Below are 22117 nucleotides of genomic sequence, written 5' to 3' on the forward strand. Positions count from 1 at the left end.
ATTGACGTATATTGAAAATACATCGTCAGTACTTCCTTCTAACTGCAGAGCCATGAAGCACCTGAACAATTGATGTTGGACTTCAGAACGCTTCATTTCAAGGAAACTTCCAAAACAAGTAGTACCTAGTTGTTTGTACTACTCTGGAGTAAGTTTTTCTTTGAGGTCGGAGACTATCATTACAAGAAAGAAGTCATTTCGCAACAATAATTTTTTTGCCATATATTCAATGTTGTTGCCAAAAGTACTTTTGGCAACGACAAAAAAGTCGTTGCACTCTGTTGCAATAAACACCGATGGGAAAGGTATATGCAACAATACAAAATATTGTGCTCATAAGTGTACCTAGCGCAACAATATATACCGTTGCCATAAGTTATTTGTTGTTGGTAGAAGGCCAATAAAGTCGTGGATTATGAAGATGTGTAGCAACAAAAATTATTGTTATGACAAAATTAGCTTTTTACCAACAATATTAGTTGTTGCTAAAAAATAATTGGCGGTAAAGTAAATAGTCTGTTATCAAGACTTTAAGCAACAACTATTATTGTGGCAATAATTACCTTTTTGCCAACAAATTCTCTAGTACTACTTTAACAACAATTTATAAGTTGTTACTAAATACACAATTTATATATTCTTTCAGATTTTCACAAATGCATGTAGAAATAATAAATTATATTATATATATAAAGAGTCTATACATATATTTGATGCAGTGGATATACTCACTTTCAAAAACTAAATAGTCCGAAACATTATGTTTTTACTAACAAAACGAACAAAAGCATCATATATCCACGGTCCTTAAGTTATATTCCAATAGTAACCCGAAAAACAAATCTTCTTTCGACAGCTTGTGCATTACATGAACTGGATTGCCAGGAATGTTGGTTTACACATGCTCATCCTATAAAGAAGATAAATATAGTTAAATTTTGGTAAAAAGAAGCAATAGAATACAAAAATATAAAATAAAACCACTGAAAACTTGTTTAACTGCATAAGAGGAATTGAGGAAAAGTGGGACAAGAAAAAGATCAAAGAGGAAAACGTGTATACATTTTTCAGTCCAAAATCTCATGCTCCTAAATTATATTTTTAGAGTCCTTGATTATTTAACTACATTGAAGATTCAAATGATCCTTTTGGTGCAAATCTTCCATGTAAAATAGGAGTGGGACATGAAAAAAATCATCACTGCCTCTTTGTGGCGCATCCATCCATGCCAAATAAATAACTCACACACAAACACAAAGTAAAGACAGAGATGACGTTGTTGATTTTTTGATAACGGAGGAAAATCAATGGTGAACAGAGAGGGGCAACCATGCTATTAAAGAAAATCCCAATACTCTATATTTTGCCTCGTTTCTTCCTCTTTCTTTCTGGGCTAACATTTCCTGTTTGGGGGAATTCCTTGGATTTTTTCTTTTTTGGACCTGCTTAAACATGATATTTTCTATAGGCTCTTATATCCTTGTGCTCTAAGGAGATAGGAAACCAAGTCTAAGTAGATGAAATGTGGCCATGAGCCATACTGTAGTACGTAAAAAAAAACTCAAATCCAACTAAATTGTCTTAGTTGATTATATATGTTAGACAATACTCATATATAGTTGAAAAACAGTACACATAAGATAGAAACTTGCTTTCACATGAAATAGAATAAGTTTACTTACCATGGTATCATCCATAAGACTTGTAGGACTTGTCTCATCTGAACCATTTAAATTAGCAATCATGTCAAAAATTGCAGCAGGAAGTCCAACCTGTTGAACATCGTACAACTAAACTTAAACATGATAGAACCTAGAAGAAGCTAATTTATAATATCAAAAACACTAGAACAAGTTTCCTTTAGCAGAACACAGTAGTTTTCAGAGCTTCAAATAAAGACACAACATCTAGCTTACTGCTCCTTTAGTTTCTATTATAACTGAAAATAGAAAATTCACTTTCATGTGCTTTAGGACCATTATGTGCTTAGTGTTATGTTCTATTGAATTTCAAATGTAAAATTATGGCATGTCTATAGGGGGACTAAAACTTACATATTAGTTGAAATCAAAGGAATATTTAAGCTGAAAAGGACTAGAATGAATATTTAAGCTAAAATGGACTAGAGTACAGTAAAAATAAGAACATGGAACAGGTGCCAACTAAGATTTCTGCATTCTCACTCAAGGTCTATCCTAGTTAGGGAAATTAGTTAAAAAGAATTTAAAGTTAAAGATTTGGAGTAAATATTTGTCATCTAATGTATGAAACTGCCCAATTACAATCATGAGGATGTATATCATTTACTTTAGCAAAGCCTCGAGAAAAAATGAAATGAGACGTCCACTGAATTCAAGAATCAACTCTATGTTCCAAGTTGAAATACATGCCTAAAGTGTATATTTATTTATGAATAGACCAAAGCAGAGCCAAAGCTTAAGCAAATGAGCAGCTAGATCAGGTAGAGCACCAACATTTTGATTGAACTTCATTAATCTCTCACTTGGTGAAAATTTTTACTAAAATTCAAGGAATTTTAACCTAAATATTCTCTTATTCTACATAGAGGCCTGAAACAGAAACTCTAAAGGATTTTCCTTTTTAACAATTTAAAAAAAATAAAAAAAATAATTCATGAAGAAAAGCAAACTACCAGGCTACCACTGACTAACCACAACAAACAAAACAAATGCAATAGCTAATAGCCACGACAGAGATCAGTAGTACTTATCAACTCGACTCTTATTCAGGGTATCTTGAAACCAACTTAGTTTATTTCTCTTCTGACTAACTTTACTCACTATGTACACTAACAAAATGTTGCTCATACATCCTAGTTTGTGCATCAGATTGCAGCCATTGAGCATGCACGACGCATATATGGGATCAAAGTAACCACTGTAGTAACAATTAAAGCTCTTTGCAAACATCCCTTCTATTAATCCCCCCCCCCCCCCCCCCCAAAAAAAAAAAAAGAATGAAGGTCATTGACATAGGGAATGTGCTAGGAATTTTAAAAGGCTAGAATTTTAATAAATGAAATAACTTACCTGACTGTGAATTTGAAACTACATCAGCAGCAGGTTCAGTATTACTAGAAACATGCACATTTGTTGTCATGATAGGCTGTAACATATTTTTAAAAAAAATTATATTATTGAACATTAGTCAAAGTGGAAGTGAAGGCAGTAAAATGATAAGAAAAAGGTAAGATATGTTCAGAAATAATGAGAAACAAAAGTCATGTGAAGAAAGCGATTGAAATAAGCAAAGTTGTCTTGAAGACTAGATGAAGATCACAACCAATCATCATCCTCATTTTCATTATATTCTTCCTCAGAAACACATTCTTTATCTGTTGCAAAATTACTAAAGTCATCCCCATTTTTATGATCAGATTCATCCCCAATTTCTAAATCTACTTCTTCCTCATTAATAAGAGGATGTGCTTCAATGTTCACTCCATCATATACTTACCTATAATGAAATAGTATAAAACGAAGAAATATAAAACTATATAATTAAGTTTCTCTCAATTTTATTGTCTAAAACAGAAGTTAGAGAAGACTCTATAATAGAAAATAGTTAAAATAAAACATATAATTTGAACTAATAGCCACTGAAGCAAAGGAAGATGAGTAGCATCTTGAAAAAGTAACAAGAAAAAAAGATAGCAAGTGAAAAAAAAAGAATCTAAAGTTCCTAAAAAATAGACAATGCATCTGCTACTACTAAAAGTAAAGAAGCTCTAGATTTTAGCTTTGAAAACTAAAACTAAGGAGAATAAATAGTTTCTATTTTAAGCAAGGCATGTCTGATTATCTAAAAATTTTAAAGTGATTCCATTAGGCATGGTAATTTGAGTTACTTGATGACAAGTTTATGTGGGATTTCCTAATCATATTTACTATTGAATTTTCACATTTGAAGGACCTTCTAAGTGAAAAGAAAAATCAAGGACAATGCTCAAATATGCCAAAACCAGATTCAACTACCCATACAACCCAAAACAAAATCATATTGTTTTCTATTCCAAAACTTTGGAGTTTTACAACAGTACTTTCGTACCTTCTAGGCAAAAAAAATATAATCAAAGATAATGCTTAAAATTAATAATGCCAAAACCAAATCCAAATAACCATAACACCCAATAAAAAATCAGTTATTTTCTAGTCCAAAAATTTTGAATTGCATCATAAAAAGAAAAAAACGGAATAGAGATCAAAAGCAGAATATGATTAAGAATTAAGAAGAAACCCTATTAAGTTTAGCACAATAACTGAAATGAGAAAATCTAAGAAGAAGAATACGATTAAGCTAAATCAAAAGCAGAAAGCACCAAACATTAAAAACGAAATCAAAATCGAGAACTCACCAGATTTTGGGTAGAACACAGCGATAATCGAATACACGCAAGAACTTAGTTTAGCCTAATAAGAAAAGAGAAAACCTAGCTGCAATAGAAACTAAAATTTATTGTATTACTCCTAACATATAGCAACGACAATCTAAAAAATTTGGTAACAAGAAAATACTTGTTGTTAAAAATTCTATGATATAACAACAATCTAATTACGCTGTTGCTATTTATTAAACTTAGCCAACAACTACAGTATTGTTGGTAAACAATCGTTACTAATTTATATTTATTTAAATTTATCATATTATTTGTTAAATATGGCAAAAATATTAAAACTTTTGCTAACAAAAAAAAATTGTGGGTAAATATTCTGTGATATCGCAACAACTAAATAAAATTGTTGTCATTTATTGTATTTTGCAACAATATTATTGTTGTTACAAAAAAATTGTTGCCAATTCTATACTTTCTAGAGACTATATTTGTGTTAGTATATGAACTGATATGCGGTGAAAAAATAGGCTGTTGTTTCACAAATAGCTTAATTTCCTGCATACAACAAGAATTACAAAAAGATTTCAGATGTCAACATCAATACATATTTCATAGTATAATTATTCTGAATACATATAAATACAACTAAATACAATATGCAACATACACTGGATCAAGAAATCAGTGATATAAACTTATGTGTATATATAATACATCCACATACAACAATAAAAGTCACTGCAATTAGTACAAAATAGTGAACTAATACATAATACACTGGAGTAAGGAATCAGTGATAGAAATAGATGTATATATATGTAACATCCAAATACAACAATAAAAGACATTGCAATTAATATAAAACAGTGAAGGGAACTTTAGAAATCCTTATTAATACAACTAAATACAACATGAAAAGGTCAGTGTAGTAAGTACAAATTATGCAACATACTAAATCAGTGAAGCCCAAATTTGTATACATATAAATACATTTACATAAACATATGCAAAATACTATCCAATAAGTACAAAATCATTGATGGAATTTTTGAATACTACTGAATACATCAACATACATATAACTCAAATCAACAAATAACACGAGGAAGCTATGTATCAACTATTGCGCAAATATATATACAATAAGATACAACATTAAAACCCCATTGGAGAAGGTAATAATAAGTGTATGAAGACTCAAATACAGAGGAATACATCGAACATTATCTTTTCTTCCTGTGTATCCAAGCTTTTACTTGCAACGACCCCCTTTCCCTTAAGACAGGAAGCGTCAGCCAAATGTTTTTTCCTGTTTTCCACAACAGGGAAGTGTTGTTTCTTTCAATGATTTCTCAAATTTGGCTTGTTTCAAAGAGTCATTACGTAATTTTGTTTTGTTCTCCGCTGCCATTTTTGCTGCTGAACCTGCAAATTCCAATTTCGCTTGAGTGATTTGCAAAGAGAAAGAGGGCCCATCAAAATTGAGTACTTTGGTGGGTATACCATTGGTAACCTTCTTGTGGGATGTTGAATCAGATATTGGGGAACAAAATCTCATTTTTTCTGATGAATACAATAACAATGGTGAGTAGAGATAATAAGTGTGAATACTGAGAATTCAATACACAAAAATAGCGAAATTTTAACAACTTAAATACTTATGACAACCAAGTTTAGCAAAAAAAATTGACAATTGAGAGATACAATGCAGCTGTCGTTTTTAAAATTAGGGAGAAGACTGAGAATGGGGAAGAAGTAGGCGATGTGGGCGAGAGGAAATTTGATGATACTCTCATCGGATTTTCAGGGAATGGGGGAAGAGAATGACTTGTATCAAATTAGAGAGAGAAAGAACATGGAGGGGGTGTTTATGTGAAATACGGTAATTATGTGAGAGAAAAATCTGAAAAAGGAGAGAAAAATAAAAAAAAAGTATTTAGTGGCTTAGAAGTAGGAGGTACCCAAAATTTAATATTTTGCTATAAACATTAAAATGTATCTATAGAATATAATTTTTTAAAATGATATTTATTTAAAATAAATAAGGTATTAAGCTTTGCTATAAGAGGTAAAAAATTTATTAATTATTTAAGGTTTTTTTTGGGCTGGTTAGGCCCAAGATTTCCACTTTGTACTTTACAAAAGGCCTAATACATAAGCAGACATCTAAATTTGGCACCGCTTTTCGCTCTCTCACTTACGCTTTTCATTTTGACACTTAAATTTAGGCTTGTTCCTGTAAGGCATTTGAACTCCCTCCCAAGTACGCCTATTAAACAGAAATATGACAACTCCAAACAAGGTTAAGTGCGTGAATTTTACTCTCCGTTGACCTGTCAGATAAGGTCAATAAGACAAAAACAAGTCAGCAAAGGAAAACAAAAAAGGTAAAAAATTGAAGGAAAAAGCCTCTGTCTTCCATTGAGGAAAAAGTTCCAATCTCTCAATCACACAAGTCACAACCACAACCCTTGCCGGCCAAATCCCCCTACACCGTCCTCCACCGCACCCGCCCCTGATCTTCTCCATAGACCCTTCTATAGTGAAGCACCATGAACAACAAGAACTCAAGGAAGTAATCGGCTCCATTCTGTTAATGTTTTCTCCTCCATGAAGGAAACAACATATCTTTTCATATTGCTGGAAGAATTCTGGAGGTGATTCCCAAGCACTTTTACGCCACGAGAAATTCTAGTTCTATGTATTTTGCTCTTTAAGTTTTTTTTTTTTTTTATATTATTGGGTTTTCTTTAGCTTTGTTAGGTAATTCATATTGAAAAATGTTGCAATGTTTGGTTTTATTTTATTGATATAGTTATTGGTTATATTCTATAATTTTATGAAGTTTTAATTTTCAGCGTTTGCCTGAAAAATAAATGTCGGTTCAGTGTATGGTAGCAATTAACTGGAGATGGTGGAACGGAAAGGGGAGGAGAAAGAGAAAGAGCACTCCTTTTTAAAAAAAAAAAGGTATGTATGGCACTTCATGCTCACAAAGGACAGTTACACTCGTTGTGACTATAGACATTTGATTTTTGATCATCCCCAAGATTTTTTATATTTTAGTACATAAATATTTTATTAGGCCTAATATAGCTATTTCAATTATTTTTTTTACTCTTTTACTTTATTTTATTACAAGAAAATAAAAATTACAAAAAAATAGTTTCATTAATGTGTTGTAGTCATTTTTAATCTTGAAAAATACCAAAAAAAAGTTTATTTTAACGGTTAGTCTTATTTTAATAGTTATTTTACTTAAGTAGGACTAATTAATAAATGAGATTGTATTTTAATCTCGTTCGCGGGGAAAGAATAAAACTTAGGGTCGAGCAACTCATTTTTAGGCCTAGTTTTAGACCTAGCCCGTAAATCCCAAGACCATAATTCCTAGGCCCATAGTTTTAAACTAATCCCTACCCCTATATAATAGTAACTAACCCCTAAAATAAACGGACACAAAAAAAACTCAATCCGATGTTTCTCTGTAAAGAGCTAAAAACACAAAGAAAAAAGATAGACAAAAGGACAATCATCCAAAAAGAAAGGCAACAAAAATAATTGAAATCTAGATCCCTAGGCATAAAACAATGAGCAGCGCCGCAAGAGATATACGGAATTGCTAACCTCCGAAAATTTTGATCATTTTCATTCTCTGATTTTGAGAGAGCAACAGCACCGTTTTTGGAGCTTGGCAGACCGGACCCCATCCCTCTTCTTGTCGTCGTCTTCCTCAAACCAGACCCCCCTCCTCGATCGTTTTTTCTTCTGGGAAAACAAAGCAACATTTCTATGGCTTTGGCTTAACACAAAACAGATCCAACATCACCCCTTTTCTTTCACCTCCCATCAGCCACCTCAAACACAAGAAAAGAAGAGTAACTAACACACACATAAGAATCGGAAAAAAATAAAAGAGAAAATCTGGGCAGAAAATTAGCTAAAGAAAATGGTGGTTTTGGCGTTTGATTTCATTTGGGTTGGTTCATATTTGATTTCAAATTCAGAATATATAATGAGAAGTTAGTCCATTCTTTAGTTTTTTTTTGATTTCAAACGTTGGAGTTGCTGTTCGAGATCCGAAAATCCGTCGAGGTCTCCGGCGAGATTTCTGTAATTCGAAATTTCGTTATCGAGCTTCATTTCAAACCTGAGTTCATAGAGGTCCGTTTCTCACGTTTCTTGGTCTTTGCTATTAAACTGTTAAATGATATGAAAGACATTGGCATCATTAAATGCCTCAGGAGTGTTGGTTTGTGTAGTGATTCATGGCACTATTGTTACGCCATTATCGATATGCTTTCTTTGGATTACTGATTTGTTTGTTTGGATATATTGTATTCCTTTTAAATGATTTTTAGTCTTTTCATTATTCTGTTTATGTTTATTTTAATTGTTTGCTTGTGCGTTTTTTAAAAAGACAAATGAATTGTGTCTTTGTGTGTAGCAGGTTAGCCCACGTCCCCCCCCCCCCCCAAAGTAATTGTAAATAATTGTTCTATTACTTAGTGATAAAATTGATCTTGTATCTCTAAGTTTAGAGAAGAAAAATTCGTTAGTAGTAACATCTTGTCCATAAATTTGGCATCACAACAATCTAAAAGATAAGGAAAATAATTAAATGCGCTAGTTGCTTTAGGCGCGATTAATAAATTATCGTGATCACGGGTACGGTTCCCGTGGTGTGGTCATGATACGTAAATCTCAATTCGGGGGATGCATTTCATGTAACCCGATTATAACAACTTCGAATAATAAAGCCCTTTGAAATAATTTGAGGCGTGTCGTGCCAAATAAAATCTCAAAACGCATGGCCCTCACTTAAGTAATTTTAATCATTAGAAATCGAGGTGTGCCATTTAGTTGAATTTTCATGGCCCTCGCAAAGTTAAAAGAGCATAGTTGCTTTAGGCGTGTAATTTGAATTAACTTCCTTAAACTCGGGTGTGCATTTATGTGACCCAAATCCAAATCTCAATAACATTAGATAAAATGTGTCGTGGACCACGAGTGCATTTATGTGACGTAGTTCAAGACATGTTTTTAATAACGTTGAAATCCTCCTAAAATAAAAAAATTAAATAAAAGCGGTTATAAAGTTTAAAATTGCACTATAGGCTAAAACATTTACTAAAATAAGATAATAGGCCAATTATAATAGTTGAGCGACCGTGCTAGAACCACAGAACTCGGGAATGCCTAATACCTTCTCCCGGGTTAACAAAATTCCTTACCCGAATTTCTGTGTTCGCGGATTGTAATACAGAGTCAATCTTTTCCTCGACTCGGGATTCGAACTGGTGACTTGGGACACCATAAAATTATCCCAAGTGGCGACTCTGATTTTAATAAATAAATAATACTGTTTCGATTGTCACTTTAAGTTGGAAAAAACTCCCTTATACCCTGCGGAGTTTAGGAAAAAGGAGGTGTGATAGCTCTGGTGACTCTGTTGGGGATAAGAACCCAGAATCTCTGGTTCAGGGCTCAAAAATTCGAGCTTAGAATAATTGTTATATTTGGCTATATTTATTATCTGATTTTATTACATGTTTGGGCCTAATGTGCTAAATGTTATTTTTTTACCGCTTTGATATTATTTGAACTGTATATAAACTGCTACGAAACCCCTCTCTTCTCTCTTCTGAGGAGTGCACGCTGGCGTGACTTCTTTCTGTTAGTGTCATATCCCAAATAGAACGAGGTTCGGACAAGTTGCAAAGCCGAATGATCTTACTGGTATGCTGCCCCCCTCGGCTCGAGTTGTCCGCTCGGGTAAGCCAGGTCTAGAACAATACACCCAGATTTTAAACCTAGAACAACTCAGCTTCATGCCGGATCCCTAGTAGGAATGCTTGTTTGCATCATGTGCATTTGACTTTGGGGACTCAACACAAGGGTTGGGTCTGTCTAGGACAGGTGTACCCAAAAGTCAAAAGACCATCTTGATGCATCTTACGTGCTACTTGCGTATCTGTCTGTTTCGGTTTGCATGTTGACTGGCTTCTAGAACAGGGAAAGGAAATGAAAAAAAAAAGAGAAAAAAGAAAATTAAAAAAAAAGAAAGAAGAGCAAAGAAACAAAAAGTGAGGTAGGTATTTAGAAAATTCTGAAAATCTACCAACATTCTGGAAAAAAAAGTCATTTCAAACTGAGCCAAAATTTTTAAGTGTCATGTTTTCATGTTTCGTCAAAACTGGGCGAACTACGCGGGTCTGATTCTCACCGGATGTGAGATACGTAGGCAAATCTCATCGGTTCCGACCCATAATTTTCAAAAAAATCCAAAAAAAAATTCCTTTACTTCCTCTCTAGAAAAGTCTTTTTTTAGACACCATTTTTAAAAATAAATCCAAAAAATATTTTCATTTACTTCTTTCTTTAGAAAGTCTTTCTTTTAGACCCCATTTTTAAAAAAAAAAAATAAATACAAAAATATTTTCTTCTAATCTCTCTCAAAATCCAAAAATATTTATTTGCAAATTCAAAAAAAATATTCTCTTTTCTTTTGTAGTATTTCTTTCATAAATTCAAAGTAAAAGTCCCAAAATATTTCCTTTCTTCTTTAGAAGTTTTTCTTTCAAAATTTTCAGAAAAAAAAAGAAAAGAAAAAGAAGTTAAAATTCAAGAAAATATTTTTCTCTACTTTAGAAGTCTTTCTTTTCAAAAATCCTTAAAAAAAATAAATTGAAATCCAAAAATATTTTCTTTCTTCTTTGTAAGTATTTCTTTCGAAAAAAAAACAAATTTCCAAAAAAAAGAGTTAGTTTATTTACTTTATTCTCATTCTTCCCGAACTACACAAGATCTGATTCATGTTCCCACATGATACGTAGGCAACCTACATCAGGTTCGATCGAATGATTTTGAAAAAAAAGAAACAAAAAAAGAGAAAAAAGGAAAATAGAAAGAAAGAAAGAGAGTGTTTATTCTAACATGTTTGTTGTTTTGGAATAAAAGCTGGTCAAAGGTGGTCGGTTTGTTGGTTTGCAATGGCAAGACAAAAAAACAATCCAAGATCTCTCGGAAAAGGCATTGTTGAGCACAATTGTTGTTGATCCAAGGTCAGAAAAAGGCAAGTAGGCATATTGGCGGTGAAAAATCGAAAATGGAGGCAAATGTGGGGTGACTATACCAGATTTGAGCAATAGGGCATGACCTACTCGGATGATCATCAAAATTTGAGTACTGAGTCCAAAACAATCAAAATAGTTAAGGGCCATAGTAATGTTGATGTGCAAATTTTTAGCTAAGATGTCGCTTAATAACTGGAGAGTCACTCCTCTTTTAGCCATGGTAGCTTATTTTGCCATCTTTTCTTCTTCTTTTTGTGTTATAGGACCTTGCTTTCCTTTATTAAAAAAAAACAGTCACTTTGTATCCATTTTGTGCATAGTTCTTTTCATGCTAGTTCTAGTGACATGACATGCATGTGGAATTTTTGGCTAGATCTTAGAAAATTGATTTAATCTTGAATTGGAAACCTGAGAAAAAGATAGTTTCGAGGATAAAAAAGAGTTGAAATACCTTGGTATTATGCCCGAGTAAAATTCAAGTGGAACTAGAAGTCATATCCATGGAGGTTAAGAATCTTTACCTTCAAAATCATTGTGAAGATCGGGTTGAGGAAGAATCAATTGAAGTTTGTTGGAAAGTTTAACATTAAGGGATGGAAAGTTTCTTGTGACCACGACACACCAAGAAGACAAACATGTTCGTCAATGCTGTGATCGCGAAAAGATACCATATTTGACATCCTGGAGGTTGGGAGGCCCTTATTTTGCTATCCAAGCACTTTATACCCTTTGTTAACCCTTTTGAACTTGTGTTATTTTCTTTGACCACCCTCTTTTGGAATCAAGTTTAGAGTCAAGAGTCAAAAAAACATGAAAAAAATAAATAAATCATGTCCCAAGAGTACAAACTGGGGTAATTCTTAGAAAGTTCAAGTGAAAAAAAAAATGTCAAAGGTCCATGCCCTTAAAAAAATAGAAGCTGGGGCAACTTGTTTTGAAAACAAAAAGAAAAGAAAAGAAAAGAAAAAAAAAACAACAGAAAGAAAAATGAAAAAAAATTTAGTTAGGTCAGATGTTTGAACTACGTTAGACCTGATTCCTTTAAAATAAGGATACGTAGGCAGCCTCACAGTTCGGTCCAACCAAATAAGAATTTAGAAGAAAAAGAAAAAAATAGAAAAAATCCAAAAATCCCCAGCATCTGAAACTGGAGCAAAGATTTTATTTCATTTTTGAAAGAGTCGATTCCAAGAGTTGTAAGTCTACAACCCCTCATTTTGAGTTTATTTTGAGCCTTCATGTCGACCTTTCTTTCCAACCCTATCCAAAAACCTTCCAAATAAAGACCTCCCAATATGCCTTCAAGAATGCCAAGAGACGCAATCAATGAATAATAGTTGTCACACGACGTAGAACATCGTCGAGTTGCTTACAAAAAAGAGGGAAAGAAAAGAAAAAGAAAAATGAGAGAGTCTTATTAGTGAAAACCTTCACGGGCACAGTAAGGAGACGGTAAGTAGAGATGAATAAATGAGAGAGGCTTGTTGGTGAAAATTTCTCGGGGCACCATTAATCGAAAGTGAGTCGTGAAGCTGATGCAAAGGATTGGCACGGATAGGCCCGACTTCAAAGATCATAAGAATGGTAAAAGGGAAGATTTGGTTAGTTTGATAGATCGGCCGTTAAGTCCAAAATGCATGCCATGATCATTAAGGCTAGTTATTGAAAAAAAAGAAAAAAAATTCTTCCTTCTGTCCTTCCGACAGGGGCATTTCTTGTTAATACTTGTTTCATTGCACCAATGTGTCCTCCACTCTGAGTCAGTACTTGTCAAAACAAACAAGAAAAGATTTCAAAACTGCTACCAGCTTTTTAGTTGCACAAAGTGAATTTGGTCAGCACACTCAGTTATTACTGTCAACATGCCTTGAGGATTCATGCAAAGGCTCCCCCTAAAGACTCTTGTCAGCCTACTTGGCGCAAGTAAAGATAACTGGTGATTCTCTCCAACAGACAAATTGCTCAAAAGAAGGAAGTCATTCAAGATATCGGAAAAGGTCACCTATGCAAAGATCTCCAATTGGAATAAGGCTGTTTGAGTTGCAAATACAAATGGTACTGGTGTGAAACAATCAGAGTTGGTGCAGAACAAAAGTCTTTTGACACCGACTCAAGCTGATTGAGCAGAAGCCAAGCTGCCCAAGACTCAAGGCCACAAACCGACCACCATTTTCAAACTAATAAATTTTTCTTTGTATGAAACAGGAACAAAGTGGTGCAAGGAAAGTGATTCAAAAAGGAAAAAAAATGAAAAAAAACAACAAAAAAAGAGAAGAAAAAGAAAAGACGAGAAGAGCCGACAAAATGAAGTTTCTCAAATCTTTGCCTTTATTTTTCTTGCTATTATGCATAAAATCTTGCCATTGATCTTCACATTTTTCCTCATAGGATAAAAAGTCCTAGTCTGATGGATTTTCCTCCCAATATTAATCTTAATCTGATGAATCTTTCTCCTAAGATAGAAAACCTAGTCTGATGAATTTTCTCCTAGGATATAAATCTTAGTCTGACGAATCTTTCTCCTAGGATAACAAATTAGAAGACCTAGTCTGGTGACTTTTCTCCTAGGATCAAAATCTTAGTCTGATGAATTTTTCTCCTAAGATAGAAGACCTATTCTGATGAATCTTTCTCCTAAGATAGAAGACCTAGTCAGACGAACTTTCTCCTAGGATCAAAATCTAAGTCTGATGAATCTTTCTCCTAAGATAAGAAAAGAGACTTAGTCTGATGAATTTTCTCCTAGGATCAAAATCTTAGTCTGATGAATCTTTCTCCTAAGATAGAAGACCTAGTCTGATGAACTTTCTCCTAGGATCAAAATCTTAGTCTCATGAATCTTTCTCCTAAAATAAGAAAAAAGACCTAGTCTGATGAATTTTCTCCTAGGATAGAAATCTTAGTCTGATAAATCTTTCTCCTAAGATAGAAAACCTAGTCTGACGAATTTTCTCCTTGGATATTTTGAAAAAAATGGGAAGTCTGGATTTGAAAAAAAAAGGGGGGGAGGTCAATTTTTAGTTTTCTTAAGTTATCAATGTTTAGTTTTCTTGAAATCAGGGGCCCCGCTTGGAGAATAGGGTCAGTCTTTACTTTAGTCAAGCTTAGTTTATAGTCTTCCTAATTTATTCTTTAGTTTACTCTCATCATTGCATCAATAGTACAAGTGGTTTACAATTTTGCTAACAACTCACAAATCTTCCTAGTGCAAACTGGGGCAGAAAAAATTTCTTTTGTTTTGTCTGTTTTGTTGTAATCAGCCGCCCACCTGGAGAACAAGGGAAGATAACTCAAGTTTCAAGGGAAAGCAGTTTCGAAGGAAGACAACTCGAGTTTCAAGGGAAAGTAGTTTCGAAGGAAGACAATTCAAGTTTCAAGGGAAAATAGTTCAAGGTGCAAGGGAAAATAGTGTCAAGTTACAAGAGAAGACGGTTCAAGTTCAGCAATCAGGCGCCCGCCTGGAAAATAAGAGAATTCAATTCAGAATGCAATTCAGGTCAACAATAAAAGAAGCTCGCGTCAAGAATGCGAGTAAGCAGTCCTAGATGATCAACAGAAGTTAGTCACAATCCAGAATAAGAAGAAAAAAAAACAAAAGGAAAGACAAGAAGTGAATCCAAATGCAGAAGTTAATGAAAGATGTGAGCTGCTCAAGACAGGGCTGAGGTCACAAGCTTTGCATGTCCCGTCTTGGTTTGAAAAGCTGAAGAAGATTGAACCAACACCTGTGGCTAACAAGCATCATGATTCAGATCAGGGTCCGCCTGAAGAACCAACCAAGACTCAAGATCAAGCTTTAGAAGACTCATATATAGGAATCTTGTAACTCGTAGCTGATAGACTTAGTTAGTTTTTTCAATTTTGATTTTTGATGTAATAACATGACCACGAACCGGAGCCTCGGACGGAACTTCACTGGACTCTCTCATCCTCTTCACACACTCCATCACCTCATTCATTCCTGAACTATGCGTGGCCTGATTCCTTTATAGCCAAAGATATGTAGGCAGCTCAGATACCAGGGCTCGGTCACATTCTCCTTCCTCTTAGTTTTTTGTCTCGATAAATGAGGGTCGTGTCAAAAAACCTGTCTAGTCATTCTTTGTCTGAAAACTCTTCGCGTTTTCAGTCAAAGAGGGGCAGCTGTAGACATGTGATTTTTGACCCTCCCCAAGATTTTTCATATTTTAGCACATAAATATTTTATTAGGCCTAATATAGCTATTTCAACTATTGTTTTTACTCTTTTACTTTATTTTATTACAAAAAAAATAAAAATTACAAAAAAATAGTTTCATTAATGTGTTGTAGTCATTTTTAATCTTGAAAAATACCAAAATAAAGTTTATTTTAACGGTCAGTCTTATTTTAATAGTTATTTTACTTAAGTAAGACTAATTAATAAATGAGATTGTATTTTAATCTCGTTCGCGGGGAAAGAATAAAACTTAGGGTCGAGCAACCCATTTTTAGGCCTAGTTTTAGACCTAGCCCGTAAATCCCAAGACCATAATTCCTAGGCCCATAGTTTTAAACTAATCCCTACCCCTATATAATAGTACCTAACCTCTAAAATAAACGGACACCAAAAAAACTCAATTTGCCGTTTCTCTGAAAAGAGCTAAAAACACAAAGAAAAACGATAGACAAACGGACAATCATCCAAAAAGAAAGGCAACAAAAATAATTGAAATCTAGATCCCTAGGCATAAAACAATGAGCAGCGCCTCAAGAGATACACGGAATCGCTGACCCCCGAAAATTTTGATCATTTTCATTCTCTGATTTTGAGAGAGCAACAGTGCCGTTTTTGGAGCTTGGCAGACCGGACCCTATCCCCCTTCTTGTCGTCGTCTTCCCCAAACCAGACCCCCCTCCCCGATCATTTTTTCTTCTGGGAAAACAAAGCAGCATTTCCATGGTTTTGGCTTAACACAAAACAGATCCAGCATCACCCTTTTTCTTTCACCTCCCATCAGCCACCTCAAACACAAGAGAAGAAGAGTAACTAACACACACATAAGAATCGAAAAAAAACAAAAGAGAAAATCTGGGCAGAAAATTAGCTAAAGAAAATGGTGGTTTTGGCGTTTGCTTTCGTTTGGGTTGGTTCATATTTGATTTCAAATTTAGAATATATAATGAGAAGTTAGTCTATTCTTTGTTTTTATTTTATTTTAAACGTTGGAGTTGTTGTTCTAGATCCAAAAATCCGTCGAGGTCTCCGGCGAGTTTTCTGTAATTCGGAATTTCGTTATCGAGCTTCATTTCAAACCTGAGTTCATAGAGGTCCGTTTCTCACTTTTCTTGGTATTTGCTATTAACCTGTTAAATGAAATGAAAGACATTGACATCATTAAATGCCTCATTAAATAATAGAGGTCTGTTTGTGTTTATCTTAATTGTTTGCTTGTGCGTTTTTTAAAAAGACAAATGAATTGTGTCTTTGTGTATAGTAGATTAGCCCACATTTCCCCCCAAAGTAATTGTAAATAATTGTTCTATTATTAGTGATAAAATTGATCTTCTATTCCTAAGTTTAGGGAAGAAAAATTCGTTAGTAGTAACATCTTGTCCATAAATTTGGCATCACAACAATCTAAAATATAAGGAAAATAATTATATGCGCTAGTTGCTTTAGGCGCGATTAATAAATTGTCGTGATCACGGGTACGGTTCCCGTGGTGTGGTCATGATACGTAAATCTCAATTCGGGGGGTGTATTTCATGTAACCCGATTATAACAACTTCGAATAAAGCCCTTTGAAATAATTTGAGGCGTGTCGTGCCAAATAAAATCTCAAAATGCATGGCCCTCACTTAAGTAATTTTAATCCTTAGAAATCGAGGCGTGCCATTTAGTTGAATTTTCATGGCCCTCGCAAAGTTGAAAGAGCATAGTTGCTATAGGCGTGCTATTTAAAAATTACTTTCCTAAACTCGGGTGTGCATTTATGTGACCCAAATCCAAATCTCAACAATGTTAGATAAAATGTGTCGTGGACCGCGGGTGCATTTATGTGACGTGGTTCAAGACATGTTTTTAATAACGTTGAAATCCTCCTAAAATAAAAAAATTAAATAAAAGCAGTTATAAAGTTTAAAATTACACTATAGGCTAAAACATGTACTAAAATCAGACAATAGGCTAATTATAATAGTTGAGCGACCGTGCTAGAACCACAAAACTCGGGAATGCCTAATACCTTCTCCCGGGTTAACAGAATTCCTTACCCGGATTTCCGTGTTCGTGGACTGTAATACAGAGTCAATCTTTTCCTCGACTCGGGATTCGAACCGGTGACTTGGTGTGAGCACATGATTTTTGCTTCACGAAAACTACTCCCAAAGAAATCGAAAAATGAAACAAATTGCCTTTGGGTACAATTTTGAGAACTTTGCGTGACATTTTGGATAATTATTTTTGTCTGTGAATGTTTAGTTTGTTTTAATTAATTAAAAATACAAAATATATGTTGCATACACATTTAAGATTTAATTGTGCACTTAGGAATTAATTGAACCATGTTTTGCTTTTAAGAGAAAGAAAATAATGTATTTTTGCATTTTTAGCATTTCATGTCCAAGTTATGTGATTTTATTTGATTGTGTGTGTTAATTGTTATTAAAAGTTAGTAGTACTTTTGTAAATTAATCTAGTCCTATAAGTTAATTTAGGATTTTTGGAATTTTTAGTTTTATTAGTTTAAGAAAAGAAAGGCAAAATAAAAGAGTGTTAAGTCATATTTGGGCCAAATCAATTTAAAGTCCAAACAATTTTTCTTCCCCTTTGAAATTGAAACCCGGATACCCAGCCCATACCCCATCCCCGACCCGGTCTTCCCCATAGCCCAAACAACCACCCCTTTCTTCATTTCATTTCCAAACCCCTAACAAAAAACCCTAAACCACCCGCCCCCTCTTCTTCTCCTTCTCCAAACGACCCCTCCAACTCCCACGTCCATGGCTGCCCTCCTTCTTCATCTTTTCCAAATGACCCCCATGGCTGCCCTTCTTCTTCTTCGAACCAACGACCACCCCACTGCCAAACGACCACCTGAAATAGCCCGCCTCACCTTTTCCAGCCAGTCCGCCAGTCGCGAGCTCCAGCCTTCTCCATCGACGTCCAATGCCATTAGACCCAACGTCGTCACTCGTCGGCCATCTGAAACAGCCCGCCCCACGTCCACCACCTCTCGACCACCAGCTTCGTTCGAATGACCACCTCCCTTCACGTCAGCCTTACTACCATCAACCCGTCGACAACCTACAACCCAACGACCCTCCAGTCACGAGCTCCAGCCAGTCCGCCACTCCAGCTCCACAGTCATCATGCTCGAGCAGCCATGGAACTCTGGCTCAAATCCTTCAAAACCCTCCATTAAAAAGCGACCCATTTTCAGTCTGTGAGTTCAAGTTTCCGACGGGGTCTTGGTTCCAGATTTGCTCGAGTTTCTTGGAACATTAGCTTTAAGCTTTTTGTTCGGTATTTGCCTTTGCTGTACAGCTCTGCTCAAAGAGTTTTCTGTATTCAATCACTTGGGAAATCCATTTTGGCAACAATGAAGGTCCATTTCCTTTTTATTTTCATCTTGTCTTTTGGTTAAACTGATATCAATGAGCTGCGTGTTCCATGATCGAACGTAGTGAGCAACAGTACAAATTCATGAATCTGTAGTTCTTCTTGCTTGTTTTAATTATCTTGCCTCGTTCGAATTTCTATCTTTTCTTAGTTATGTTATGTTATTTCTTTTCTTGTCGTTGTTCATCATTTCTTGCATATGAAGTCAGTTTGTTTTCATTCAGTATGTTGACAGTATTCATTTGTTCTTGTTTAGGTTTAATCTAGAAGTGTGTTAGTTTAATCACTGAATCTTTATTTTGATGATATTTGGTCTGAATTGAGTTTCAAGCTTAAGTTGTGATTTGAGTTTGATGAATCTTAATGTCGTTGATTGGGAGTTAGTTTAGTTTCATGTGTTTAATTAGTCAATTGTTAGGATTTCTCACTTAAGATTGGTTATAACCGCTATAGTTTGGTTAATTGATTAGGAGGATTGAATATAGCTGATGGGGGTAGTATGGTAATTTCAATAGTTTCAGGGGTATTTTGGGATTTAAAGTTTTAAAAATGATTAATTTGAGTGCTCTGTCCACTAAGCACTAATAATATTAAAATAAGGCATTGTTTAATACATAGTAGGGGATAAGACATTTGCTAGTGGGGAACAAGACATTTGCTAGTGGGGAACAAGACATTTGCTAGTGGGGAACAAAGCATGCAAGTGTGGGGAACAAGGCATGCAAGTGTGGGAAACAAAACATAATGGTATGAAAAGCTTAAAAAGGATTGATTAAAATATGTTGCCCATACCTGTTTTTGAGTTATCCTCAGCAGTGTTATCCCCAGCAGAGTCGCCAGAGCTGTCACACCTCCTTTTCCGCCCCCGAGGGAGGCGTAGGAGTTTTTTCCAATTAAAGGACAATCGAACGGGATTTGTTTGTTTATTTCAGAGTCGCCACTTTGGAGATTTAGGGTGTCCCAAGTCACCAATTTAATCCCGAATCGAGGAAAAGAATGACTCCATATTACAGTCTGCGTACCAGAAATCCGGATAAGGAATTCTGTTAACCCGGGAGAAGGTGTTAGGCATTCCTGAGTTCCGTGGTTCTAGCACGGTCGCTCAACTGTCATATTCGGCTTGATTATCTGATTTTATACAAATATGAACTTATGTGCAAATTTTAACTCTTTACCGCTTTTATTATTATATCTTTAAAAGAATGTGAACATCGTTTAAAAAACATGTCTTTGGATTGCGTCACATGAAATGCACCCGCAATCCGGAACACATTTTTATTCAATGTTTTGGGATTTGGATTTGGGTCGCATGAAATGCACACCCGAGTTTAAGAAGGTAAGATTATTAAAATGCGCGCCTAAAGCAATTAGCGTATTTATTATTTTGGGTAAGGCCGTGGAGTTCGCTAAGTGGCCGATCCCGAATTCTAAGTAATTAACGCATGCATTTGTGAGGGCCCCGCAATCTATGTATTTTATTTGGCGAGGCTCATCTCATTTTATTTGAAAGGATAAACCTATAGTGACTACATTTTTCTATTAAGTTCGTCTCTAAAATAAAAGAAAATCCCTCAATTAATTACATGCTGAAAAATACGTAACTTATTAGTTATTAGTTTACGGCTAATGCAAAATGGAAAATTGCAATCGAGTTTGTACAAAGAAAGATTGCTTCCGTTCTATATTCTATTATTTAATAACACTGGAACATGAGATTGACGCACAATAATACCAAAACAGATTAACTATTCTTCGATTAATTTAAACTAACATTATTAGATGAAGAAGTTATACATATGCAACCTCATTACTCATTAATCAATCAACTACATTTTTATACAAAGAAAGGAAAATTCTATTCAAACTCAAATCTAAACAGGAGGAATTCAACAGGAACAAAGCCTGATTAATATTTCATTTCGCTTCAAGCCGAGAGTGTACAAATGTGTACCTGGAGATGGAAGTACAAGAAGAAAAGAAGTAGGAGTCAGCAACAGTAATAACACAGCAACAGCAGGTTCAGCAACACCGCAAAACCAGTAACGACCAGTAGAATAACCCAGTAACGGATTGAAAAATCAGCAATACCAAAGTGCAATCGCAGTCAAAGCAGAAGAGAGACGGATACAAGATGCAGTAGTTTACTGATTTTGAATAACACTCGAGGAAAGACAAACGGAAATTATTCAAGTGAAAGTTCAAATTGTCTTTCTCTTTTCAAAACTCTACCACACTTCATCAGATTTTCAGAATGTATTACTCTAAAAAATATTCTCCCCAAAAATCTCTCTAGAAAATAATCATCATAATAATGATCTCCTCCTCTATGTCAAGAAATGACTCTTATTTATAGCAAGACTCTTGTCTTGAACCTCTAACCCAAAATATTCCCCCAATGACATGCTTTGTCCCCTACTACATTAAATAAATATATCAACCCCAACCCATTATATTTTGTCCCCCATGCCTAACATAAACAATTACAATAATCCCCCCACTACATTATGTCCTGTCCCCAATTAAATTAAACAATCATATCAAACCCCACCCCATTACATTTTGTCCCCCATGCTTACATAAAGAATTATTAAAAATGTTCAATTACCAAACTACCCTTCCGACCTTATTGCAATTACCATTTTACCCCTGAATGTACTGCAATTTACCAAACTACCCCATCAGCTATAACCAATTCAACTAATCCATCTTAACCAAAATATAGCCAATATGACCAAATTCTAAACAATTTCAACAACAACTCATATGAACACAGATGAACAACATCAAATTAATGTGAATGAATTAACCATATTGGAAACCAATCCTGGTTAACTTAGACCAAAAATGAATGAGCAAGGAGACCACAATATTAACAACATGATTCAAACTAAATCAACAAATCAAAAACCAAAACATAAACTCACATTAAATCACTGGATTAAAAATGAACTTCAAACAAAGATGAACATGACTTATATCTATTTTTAAACAATAAAACATGATGGATTCACATGATTAAAACAACGTTAACAATTTCTGAAAATACACGAAACACATGAAACAAATTGAAGAAATAATTAATTAAATTTCAATTTGAATCTAACA

The 22117-nt window shown here is 34.5% G+C and overlaps 2 long non-coding RNA genes across 2 annotated transcripts; both read right to left on the bottom strand.

The window, feature by feature from the left end:
- Positions 1-684: 684 nt before the first annotated feature.
- LOC107775795 (uncharacterized) lies at positions 685-4581 on the bottom strand. The gene is made up of 4 exons (XR_001645820.2): positions 4376-4581; positions 3051-3126; positions 1683-1772; positions 685-910 (listed from the first exon to the last, which is right to left on the bottom strand). It is a non-coding gene; the product is annotated as an uncharacterized LOC107775795 (long non-coding RNA).
- A 797-nt stretch (positions 4582-5378) lies between these two features.
- LOC107775796 (uncharacterized) lies at positions 5379-15521 on the bottom strand. The gene is made up of 3 exons (XR_001645821.2): positions 7982-15521; positions 5858-5917; positions 5379-5779 (listed from the first exon to the last, which is right to left on the bottom strand). It is a non-coding gene; the product is annotated as an uncharacterized LOC107775796 (long non-coding RNA).
- Positions 15522-22117: the final 6596 nt, after the last annotated feature.

Source organism: Nicotiana tabacum, chromosome 5 (assembly GCF_000715075.1).
Source record: "Nicotiana tabacum cultivar K326 chromosome 5, ASM71507v2, whole genome shotgun sequence".
Lineage (NCBI taxonomy): Eukaryota > Viridiplantae > Streptophyta > Magnoliopsida > Solanales > Solanaceae > Nicotiana > Nicotiana tabacum.